Genomic DNA, 12,188 nt, shown 5'->3' with positions numbered 1-12,188 from the left:
TCCGGCCTCGCTGGGGTGCTTCCTCCGTCTACCCCTCCCTCTCCCTGCGGGGGCTGACGCTGAGACCGAGGAAGCGGTGGCCGCGGGAGGAGAAGTAGAAACCGGAAATAACTGCCTAGCGCGGCGCTGCAGCCGACCTCTCTGGGGGCGCTCTGGCCCGGCGCGATCTCTATGCCCTACCCCCACCCCCACCCCCACCCCCACCCCCCCATTCGCGGCGTTTTGTGCTGTTTATTGTCGCAGGGAAGCGGCTGCGGCTTCGGACCCGGAACAACAAAGCGCGAGCGACGGAGCCGGGGCCGCGGGGGCTCCTAGCAACGGGCCGGGGCGGGAGTTCCATGGAGACTGGGCAGCACCGCCGCCTCCTGCTGCTGCTGCTGCTGCTACTGCTCCGCCGTCGCCACCACCATCAGCCGCACTGCCGCCGCCTTCTCCTTCCCCCTCGGTAACGGCAGCCCCGGGGCCCGGCCTGAGGGAGGACCCGGGGGGGGGCGCCCCCCGGAGGAGGGCAAGGAAGGTCCGAGGCCCGGGCAGAGCCCCTACCCCGGGGCAGGCAGAGACAGCGGATTGGGGTGGGGGTCCCCATCCAGCCTGCGGCCTATTCGGGGTTAAGTGGGGGGGTCCCTGTCCAGACTGCAGTTTATCCGGGGTATGTGGGAAGGTCCCCATCCAGGCTGCGGCTTATCCTGGGGGGGGGGGTCCCCATCCGGGCTGCGGCTTATCCGGGGGTGGATGGGGGGGAAATGACAGTTCGCTCCCCGAGAGGGGCTTCATCCGGGAAGCGCCCGTGAGGATCCCAATTGGACGGGAGGAAGGGGGTGGGGGTGGGGGGTGGCGGCGATGGGGCTTGGAGTGGGGTGGGGGCCGGCCTGGGAGGCTTGTTAGGGTTGAGGCGTCGGGTTCGGGGCGGTTTAACGTGTCAGTGCTGGGGAAGATTGGGAGAGCAGAGGCCCCTAGTCCCCGGTTATGGGGGGCTCGTCCAAGATGCCAAACTGAAAGATGAGGAGGGGGTCTGGGTCCCGTTGTCCCTCCCAGGAAACTTGTCTGAGGTTGGGGGGGGGGAGGACGGTGATCTTTGGGAGGATGTGGGGAGCCGCCAAAATATGACTATTGCTTGTTTCTGGGGCTGCTTGCACCGTGGGGGACTCATTTGGCACTTGATCAGCTTTGAAAAACGTTCCCCAATCATCTTGAAGAGGAGGAATCCGAGAGAGGAGGGGGGTGAATTGGGTGAGGGTCTGTCAGTGTTGAAGCCCAGGAGCTATGGAAATGTCAGATAGCATTTATTAAGTACCTACTGTGTGCCAGGCACTGTGGGAAGAACTGGAAGAATGGACTAATTCGTTTCCACTCCTAACCGGATTTGCATCTGCGGGCTTTATTCCTGCGTCCGCATTATTGTATCTATAGCAGTTGCGTTTGACCCACATTTATGGGCTGCTACATAAACTGCAACATTGTCCAAGAAGTACTGAAACTGCCCAAGCTATGTGGGCACATTGGTAGCGGATGAAGTGGTAGTGACGTGAGGTTTGTGGCTCAAGATGAAGGGGAAGATTGTCAGTGGGAGGTTTCTAGTGGAATTTTTTTTTTTAATGACAAATATTTGAGTGTTTACACCATGTGTTAGGTGCTACAGGTTACAAAAATGAGTAAATCTTAAACCCTTTAGGATGTTATAATGATGGAAGGAAAGGATTACTGGAGAGGTAAATCAGTACTATAGGAATTCAGAGAAGGAATGGATCAAATCCTAATGGAGGACAGGTAGAATGAGGAGAGACTTAATGAAAGAGGGGGCATTGAAGATGGTGCTTGAAGTAGCAGTAGATCACTGGGATCAGTGAATCACTGGATAAGTCTCTTGAAGATCATTGAAACTCAGACTCCTTATCATTTGCTCTGAGGATCAAATGAAAATATACTTGGAATTTCTTTGAGAATTTTAAAGTACCATGCAAATGAGTTATTATTTTGAGAGGAGGCATTCCTTGAGAGAAGTAGAGGGAATAAAAAGCAGGGAGGAGGGAAAATACAAAATGTTTTGGGGAAATATTGAATAGTTCTGTTTGGATAGAAGGAGTGGTAGAAGAAGGTATATTAGAGCCAGATTGTGAAGGGAATGTAAATTCAAAGCTAAGGAATTTGGACTTAATTTGGCACAGAATAGTCATTCAACATGCATTTGACATATTCATTAAACACTTACTATTTGTCAGTCATTGTGATAAGCCTTGGGGATTTTAAAAGTTCAAAATTAATATAATTGGAGCTACACTCTATGAAGAGTGCTTGTAGTGATGAATAGAGTGAAATGGAGGGGAAGAAAAGTGAAATCAAGGAGACCAATTCAGAGGCTTTCGCAATATCCCTGCTGAGAGGAAATGAGACTCTAAATTAGGATGGTGGCAGTTGGAATAGAAAGGATTGGGATAGATGTGGAGACATTCCAAAAGATAGAATCTACAGGACTTCACAGAGCTGAAAGTGATCATAGAAACTACTTAGTTCAGACTTTTCATTTTACAGATGAGGAAACTAAGACCCAGAGAAATTGAATGATTTGCTTAAGATGAGCCCCAGAGGTATTCAGTACCTGTTTTATGGTATCTTCCCCAATTAGTATTTTTGGATTTCCCTATTTCACACCATTTACTTAGTCACTCATGTTCAATTTTCTTTTTTTAGTTCTGATTCCTTATTTCTATTTCTGCTAATACAGGTCCATATTATCATCCACTTGGAATACTACAATAGCACCCCTCTAAACTCTTCCCCTCCAATCCATCCTTCTAGCACAGCTAAATTAATTGTCCTTAACACACAGATCTTTAGATTGCATATGCCTACTCAGAATACTTCAATTGTTTTTTATTGCCTACCAAATAAAATCCAAACTCCTTATCCTGAATTCAAGGTCCTTTGTATGTTGGTGCTTCCCTGTGTTACCAATTGTGTCTCATTTACTTGCCCTCAACATACTCTAATGCTGTAGCTGAACCTGACTACTCTTCACCCACAGCACACTTGTGTTTTCTATTTGTACCTTTGCTGACCCCATTAATTGACTATACCAGAGATAATTTTCCTTGTGCCATCTGTTTTTTTTTTTTTTTTTTAATTCTAATGACCCTTGAAACCAAGGCCCAGCTCAGATATCATCTCCTCAATGGAATCTTAAGCTAACCCAATCAGAAATTATCTTTCCTTCCTCAAACTCTTAATAGTACTTTGTATTTTAATATTAACTCTTCAACTTCTATTATATTTCTGTTCTGTGCAGTAATTTTATATTTACTGTCTTTCACATAAGATCCTAATGAATGTTTGAATTATATTGCAAATGTGTGTATCTTTCATCGTCAGTACTTTATTGTAAGCTTGTAGCAGGCAGTGATCGCTTCATAATTATCCTTTTCTTCCCATTGCCTTGTATAGTGTTTTGCACATAGTGTTTAATTAATTATTGAATTGAATTCTGTTTTGTACATGTTTATTTCATGAAAGAATAGTATTCCTATTTGTTTTCCTATTTTATATATATATGAAGAGTATTTAAGAGATCTCACTAAACAAGTTATCTTTAATGTCAACTTTTATGTTTTGTTTTGTTTTGTTTTTTCTTGCTTTATGGTGAGGTGATCGGGGTTAAGTGACTTGCCCAGGGTCACTCAGCTAGTAAGTGTTAAGTGTCTGAGGCTGGATTTGAACTCAGGTCCTCCTGACTCCAAGGCCAGAGCTCTATTCACTGCGTCACCTAGCTGCCCCTAATGTCAACTTTTAAAAAATTCTTTCAATAGCCAGATCTCCCTCAAAGCTATAAGGATCCTTACTTCACTGATCTCTTTTTTAACCATAGCTGTCAAAACTAAGGTCAGATCTAGTATGCAGATTGGAGAATGAAATCTTAGGTAAAGACAAGTCATTGCCAGAGAAAGCAAGACCCACAAGTTGGAGGCCAGAGTAAGTAATAATAACAAAGGTAGGGTTAAAACCAGAAGATGCAGTGTTAACTCTCTTCAATCAGATCAAAAAGACTCAGTCTAGAAGAATGAGATGAAAATTCAGGAGACTGAAAGTTAAGGAAATCAGAGTCCAAAATGCAAAGCCAGGTGCCAAGAGCTAGAACAGAAATCTAAGCAAGGATTAGGCTGAGGCCATCAGACAGTTAGAACTGTACAGATGAGGCTTGATGATCAGTCACGACTGATTGGACTTTGGGGATAAAGGAAGAATCAAAAATGACTCCAGGGTTTTAACTGGAGAGCCTGAGAGAATAGAAATATAGAAGTCCATGCAAAGGGATAGACTTGGTGGCTTCTGGGGCTTATTCCAAAGATTCTTTAATCTTGAGGACTAATTTTAGGGACAGGTTTTAGAATTGTTGAATTTAGCTGCCATTGAGAGATTCAGTTGGATTGAGTCCTTCCCACCCCCCCCCCCCCCCCCCCCCCCCGCCCCCCAGCAAGGCAGCCTTTTGTTGTTGTTGTTCTAATATTTTCTGTTTAAATATTTTTTTTCTCTATGAGAATATGGAAATACAATTGGTTTGGAATAGCTACCCATTATCATTGTTTTATGGACTCCAAACTGTGCCCATATCCCCTTCCTTGATCCTTTTTTATTCCAAATATACCTTAACTTCCCCCTCAAAAAATTATCTTTAGCAATTATCACCAGCCACAAATCATCCTAAATTTTAGTCTTTCTGTTTCCTTATTTTATCATCTCTTTCTTTCTTCTGTTCAAATGGTCTGTAGTATATTGAAATGACAATAGCTGTTTTAATTCTGCCTCCACTGATAATGATCAGAATGATCTTCACTAACTCTTTCCCTGGTCCCAACTTGATCCAAACTTTATATCCATAATTTCATTTTGTATCCTCATGGGGCCTGAACCAGCTCTATATTGATCTATAGATATAATAGTTATGTCCAATCAATCTGACATGAAAAGAAACATCCAAATTCTCAACACGAGTAATAGTCATTTGTATGTGCTATTGGTATATTGATATGGGGATAAATAAAATAATGAGGAATTATCTCCTTGAATATGGTACGTAAAATCATCCCAAATATTTGATATGTATGTACCTAATTCTCCCACATAATCTTGTGTGAATTTCAATGGCACACAGTGGACCTTGGACTCTAAAAAGTCATCCAAATGGAATGAAAGCTCTTGCAGATTCTGTTATGCCACTTTAGGTTGTTGTTGTTTGTTTGTCCTTCATTCTTGGGGAGGACCATGGCATCAGGAGGGTGATGCCTTGACTTGGGGGTGAATTGGATTTGGGTGAGAGAGAGCTGTGGAGATTCACCAGCCTCACTTTCTCTTCTGGAGCCATTTGAGTGGAGTGGTGAGATATAGATCAAAACGACTGGGGATGGTCCAGGATGCAGTAGGAGACCTTGACCTTTTTGAGCTAAAGTCTTTAACAGGTCTCCATTTGACTGAGGCTATGCTCATTCGGTGATTAAGGCTAGGTAAGAAATGAGACAAAGTATTCTTTTTTTTTTTTTCCAAATATACCTTAACTTCCTTTTTCCCTATCTATTCCTGATAAGTTCAAGTTAATAAAGCCAAATAAAGTATATCCCAGAGTACTGAATGCGCTGGCATATATGAATGTTGTGCCACTGTGAGTCTTTGAAAGACTATGAGGAGGGGATATATAAATGTAACACCTGAATCACTCTTGAAAAAATCTGACTTTAGTTCAAATGAGGAGTGGGCATAATAGAGTTTGGAATCATGGCAGTTGAGTATTTTATTTCCAATTGAAGGAAAAAGACAAAGAACAGGAAATAGAGAACATTTACGAAATGCAAAACGGAGAACTTTGCATTAAATTGAAAAGTTTTTGCACAAAGCCAATGACACCAAGATTAGAAGGAAAGTAGAAAATTGGAAAAGAATTTTTACAACCAGTGTCTCTGATGAGGGCCTCATTTCTAAAATATATAGAAAATTAAATCAAATTTATAAGAATACAAGTCATTCCCCAGTTGATAAATGATCAAAAGATATGAACAGGCAGTTTTCAGATGAAGAAATTAAAGGCATCTATAGTCATGAAAGAATGCTCTAAATCACTATTGATTAGAGAAATGCAAATCAAAACAACTCTGTGGTACCACATCACATCTATCAGATTAGCCAACATGACAAAACATTTATCATGATAAATGTTGGAGAAGATGTGGGAAAATTGGAACACTAATGCATTGTTGGTGGAGTTGTGAAATGATCCAATAGGTTAAAACTCAAAAGCTTATGGAAGTGATTGTTGATAAATCAAAATAAATTAACAAAGTTTAAAAAAAGAAAAAAGAAATGAGACAAAGAGTGGCCTCTTTTACCTAGTCAAAAAAAAAAAATCAATCTGGGAGGGGAAGACCCTCAGGGTTTCTGGCCGAAACAGAAACAATTGCTATTTACATTTACTCTGAGCCAATCAGGGCCCACACAGTGACCACTAAGTGGGGCTTGGGCTGGGACCCATTGTTGGCCAATCAAAGAGAGCCAGACTGACTTTGGTTTAAGGCATAGTCCTTAAGAAAAAAATCTAGCTCTTAAACCACCAGATATCTTGTGATGTTTTAGAGATCAAATTTATATTCCTTTGGGCAGAGCACCTAGAAGTAAGTGTATGATACCCCATGTGGGCAGAGGGAGAGGAAGGAGGAGAAGAGAAGAGGGGTAGGAAAGGAGGAGAGAAGAGAGAAGCACTTGTGTAGATAGAATTAAAGATTATTTGTAAAGTCTTTTTCAGTGCTTAAAAGTATTATAAAAACACCAGTTATTATTAAGAGAGATGCATTGCACAATTGCTATCTAAAGATAATAATATTTTTCAGTTTTTTTTTTTAGAAAAATATCTAAATTCATATGTGTATTGTCACCTCAATCTCAATTTGATGTAATATAATTAATTGATAGTAAAGAATTAAACACATTAAAAAAAGTGATTCAGGTGACTAAGAGCATATAGGGAATGGGCAGAAGACAGATGAGGGATGGAGACAGAACCTTGAGGAATAGGAAAAGGAATGGGTAATAGAGATAGCTTGACATCGAAGAAGTATGGGATAGAGGGAACTTCAAATGCAATTAGCAATGTAAGATGCTAAAAAGAAGTAAAGAAGGAAGAGGACTAGGCAGAAGTCATTAGATTTGGTGATTGAAGGGGGACATTGGCAACCTTTAGAATAGAGGGAATCTAGATTTCAAAAAGAGTAAGTGGCCAAGAGTTAGAAATGTTGGATCTAGGCTACTTATGGTGGAGCCATCCTGGGTTAAGTGACAAGTATAAACGAAAGACGTGAAAAAAAGGCAGTTCACTCACCTACTTAAAAGACATTTTCTGGGCATCTAAGTTGGTCCACAATTAATATAAATGTCTTACTAATTCTTGGCATCATGTCACAGACTGCCTAGTGGTTTTATACTTACTCAGAACTACTCTCAGTGACTAAAAAGAGACTTTCCTGGTGTATAATGAAAAGACCTCATATATGGGGTATGGTGATACTGTTAGCAAGTTCTTTGGGAACAAAGCTTCTTTATACAGTTAAAAACAAACAAAATTTTCAGAAATCAGAGGCAGAGCTGCCTGTGTTTGCAGCTGCATGAACTCACTCCACCACTTGTATATATTTATCAGGGCCTACTTGAAGGTAGGCAGGGCCAATCCTAGGCAGAATCTTGAAGTCTTCAAAGTTTGTCCTAGTTTGTATTTATTTTGTCCACTTTGGTAGCAACACCTTGTTATCCATTTGTCTTTCTCCTTTCTCATTTGCTTAGCAAAACATGACATTTATGCATGTGGATTGAATGGTGGTAAAAGTCATTCACACTAAAGTGTTAAACCTTTTATCTCTAATTAATTGTGAAAAGTGGGAGGGAGGAGTGAAGGAGTGGAGGTGGAGGAGACCTTAGAGAAATTTCGGTCTTTGCTAGCAGGTTGGTGAGGTAGTAAACCTGATTCCATCTTTTTGAGGTGTCTAGGTAGAGGAGCCAGAGGTGCTCATAGTACTAGATGCTGTTGGAAACCAGGGGGTGATGCTTTCTTAGGATTTTCAGTCCAGACATTTCCTCATAAGTCAGTCTCCTCTCCTGTATATCCCAATGGTAACTTAATGTCCAGCATCCCCTGCTTTTGTCTTAAAACTCTTGAGATATGTTTGTATACATTTATATATGTTGAGACATAGTCAGAGGTATCTGTGTGTATATTTGACTATGCTGTAGTTGGAATTTAATGATTTTTCTTATCACAGCCCCCATTTGTTTTAGGTTCTGGAAAGCATCTTTATACAACTCTGTATTATATCTAGTTCTGATTATGAAATTCCAGTCAAAAATGTCCTTTACTGGAACATATCTTCTTTGATAGCCTTCCTGTACTTTCCCCATACTTAGTAGACTTGCAGAGGTGGGATTATTCTTTTAGGTTTGTTTTTTTTTTTTTTTACAATCTTAATGCCATCCTTAATCTGAATAACTTTGACTGTTTAGCTTAGTAGATAAGACTGTTATACTGGGGAATAGGAGAGCTAAATACCACTTTTGGTTTTGTGTGGTTGTAGATAAGTCTTTTAGCACCTACCTCCCAGGGTTGTTGTGAGGATAAAGTGAGATAATATTTGTAAAACACTTTGAAAACCTTAAAGCATTATATAAATGCTAGCTATTATTATTACATCTGTTTTTTCAGTTACAAATTATAGATAATACTTGGTGCTTCTCATTTCACCATTTGGTTGAAGGCAGTATATTGAAAATACTTTTAAATTCTTCAGAAAATTGTGGTATAGAAATCCTAGAAATATTAATATTAAACATTTTAACAAACTGTCCTAATTTTTTTAAAATAGTAGAAACGGTATTGGGGAAAACAGGAAAACTATGTTTTAGATTATCCTTCGTCTAAAATGAAATATCTATTCTAACAGTTAACTTCATTCTATGAAATTCATTTTCAAGAATTAATTTCCCCTAGATTATCGAATCTAAGTTAACTGAGCTACAGAGAATCCTCAGTGGTACAGAATCTGACACAAGTACGTTTTTTCAGACCACTTTGCCTTTTATTATTTGACACAAATTTTGTTTTGCCAAATCTTGGAAACTGTTAAAATCACAAATTCACCTTTAGACTGCTATGAATATCTTAATATTTGGTTACAAGTTGGGAATATGTAGAAGTTTGATACAAGAAAACTACTTGAATGGGTGTATAAATCTATAATATAGGCAGAATTGACTTAAGTGGTGACAAATAGATAACATGAAATCTATATGACATCTGAATGTATTTAGAATTAGAGCTACTTTTGAGAGTGGTGTGTGGTGCATTAAGTCTTTAACACATACTGTGTTGTATAGCTTCTGGCTGAGGGAAACAGCATTTTTTCTAAAGGCTGTAGGGCAATAATTTCCTAGGGAGTGATTTTTGCCAGTGATTTTCTTTCATGATAACAAGATCCATGTGATGAAATGATTAAATGTATAACAGTCTTTAATTGTAAGAGGAATAAAAGGATTTACAGTGGAATGTTGTGAGAACAATGTCTTAGAATCAGTACCTGCTGTGCTTTTAAAAAATATTTTATTGTGACATTTGCTTTGAAGCGATTAAAATATCTGAAGTGTTATCATTTATATCTAAAGAAATTGTCATATGCATAGCATTCTGCCAGGTGCTTTTATTAAAAGATGTTTCTTTTTAGAAGCTTATAGCACACATGTGAGAGAGGAAGACATAAATAAATATAGCTAACAAAACATGAATAGAAAACATACAACTTTACACTTAATATTTCATCACTGCCTTTGTAGAGGTCTTAACTCCTCTTAGAGTAAGTCTTTGAGAGTAGGGGTCATATATTAATCATCTTTGTGATTTTTTCCAGTACTTTGCATAACATCTTGCACTGTGATATTCACCATACCTACGTTGAGTGAATATTTTTCTGGGTTATTTAAACTGATATTTGTTTAAAGTGTGATCTGAGTTTGTGGGGAGACTGTTTAGACCTAGATGCAGTGTCATAGGATCATAGATTTAGAGCTGGAAGGGACTTCAGTGGTCAGAAGTATTAATAAGGAGGAATTTAGATATAGACATAAGAATTTCATTAAAGGGAAGGCCATGAAACAGGACTTTTTCCTAACTTGTGATTTTTATTGCATATATAATAAAATGTAAAGCGTATGGTCCTATTCTATAGAAGGGTGTAGTGCTCAGTCAAGGATTAACAGGTTTTTTTTTTTTCTTAACATTTTGTTCAGAAGAATGAAATAAAGGCCAAGTGTCCCAGCTTTATCCTCTGACTACTACATTAGAGTTCTGAAAGTAATGGTACTTTTTCTCAGCTATGTAATTGTAAAATTTTTTAAATTTTGTTATCAGCCCCCGTATCTCCAAGAAAAGAGAATGAAAGGATTCTTGTACATTGACAGAATGGCAAGATGAAATTCAGGTTCAGCATGTTCCTAGTCATTGTCCTTTGACTTGAAACTTCAGTTCCTTGGAAACTGATTCCATGATTCACAACCATGCAGGATAATTGGAAAAATATTCCTTTAAAAAAGGTGGTGCTTTGTTAAAGGGAGAAGCATCTCTTTCCTCCTGTGCAATTCTGGATCCACTTTAGTATTTAGCCATAATTCCTTAGACGATAGTCAATAAATATATAGTTTCTTAGAAGGATATATGTGCTGATGGACTAGCTCTACGGATTAACTAACAGTATCATAATTTGAAAAACAGACATTTTAAAACCGCTTTTCTATAAATATGAGTCTCGCCTAGGAGGCTTTTGTAATATTTCAAGGCTTGTTGCATTAATACAGAGCCATCCAACAAAAGGAGCAATTGGAAGACCTTACATTTATAAAGAATCTTTTGATTTGGACTCTGGAGCTAATGTATATCTCCTTGTTTTATGTCTCATTTGATTTTATTGAACAGGTGATCAGTGAACAAAATTATTTCTTGTTATACTTTCAAGGAATTTGGTATGATTTTGTGATATGCATAGGAGATATCTTATTGGGCAAGAGACTCTAATGGGGTATTTTGTTCTACCCAATCAAATGCTTTTTTATAGTCAACAAGCAAGTATTGGGATCTTATGTTCTTTATACCTTTCAGTCATTGAGAGGTGTTCCACTATAGAACATAATCTGTGACAAGGTGAACTTTTAGGCATATACAAATCTGTCATGTCACTAGTGAAAATATGCGCATGTTTCTTGTGATAGGAATACTCCAGATTGGTCTGGCAATTTGAAGCACATTACATGGTGAAAGAAGTGACCTAGAGAGAGCATTATAAAACAGATGGTGTATCAGGGACAATTTTGATGTAACATCTGTGGGAAATGTTGCGGTTTTAAGACTGGATTGTTCTTCCCTTGAAAAAGCCAACTATGAGATTTGCTGATTAAGAGTTTAGTTTCTTCATTTTTTTAAATTAGTGATTGCTAGTTATACATAAAAATTAGTAAAATTCTCGTCCCCTTAGTAAGATGATCATTTAGAACTAGAAGTTGCTTTTTGTTGTATAAGATTTCATGATGAGACCTATGAATTCTCCATTTTTGGTTGATATGTCTCTGTTAGTTTTCTACTTGAAACATATCTGCCCAAGTTTTGATTCATCAAAATTATCTTTGAATTAGCTCTGGACAAGGAATAGATGAATGTATATTTCCAATAATTGTGTTTTAGGTGGTGAATAGGTGGGTCACAGAAATGTTTTGTATTTTAATATTCATTCTGAAGTATATCTGAAGCATCACTCCACTTGAAGGTGTTGAGTAGTACTTGTGTTCCCTATTGTCTTACACAGGCCTCTGGTTATCACTCATGGCAGATGGTTTGAGTAGAGAGAGGGAGAGATGTTCATTTCTTAGAAAAGAGAGGCCAACAAAACCCAGTGTGGCAATTGAAATAATATTTCCAAGTACAGTTGGTTGTCATACATTTGTGAAGAAAAAGTGTCTTTGTTTAGCAAAATAAGCCTTTTCTTAAGTTCTTACTCTTTAGCCATAGTAAACCTGACCGTTTTCTCTAAAGAGAAAAGTATTATTGGTCAATGTTATTACTAAACCATTTACTTATAAACTTTGATATTCTAAGTAATGGTTGATTTACCATCCCACATAATTCA

General features: G+C 38.7%; 1 protein-coding gene across 1 annotated transcript in view; it reads left to right on the top strand.

Moving 5' to 3' along the window:
* Nucleotides 1-356: 356 nt before the first annotated feature.
* TBPL1 (TATA-box binding protein like 1) overlaps nucleotides 357-12,188 on the top strand; it is a 32,141-nt gene continuing 20,309 nt past the window's right edge. The window contains exon 1 of the mRNA XM_027850757.1: nucleotides 357-445. The gene's annotated coding sequence lies outside the window, so the exon portion shown is untranslated. The remainder of the gene's footprint in view (nucleotides 446-12,188) is intronic.

The sequence above is a fragment of the Vombatus ursinus genome, unplaced genomic scaffold (assembly GCF_900497805.2).
Source record: "Vombatus ursinus unplaced genomic scaffold, bare-nosed wombat genome assembly UNPS02009132.1, whole genome shotgun sequence".
Lineage (NCBI taxonomy): Eukaryota > Metazoa > Chordata > Mammalia > Diprotodontia > Vombatidae > Vombatus > Vombatus ursinus.
Note: the sequence above shows the minus strand (reverse complement) of the source record. Positions and strands in the feature narration are given on the sequence as shown.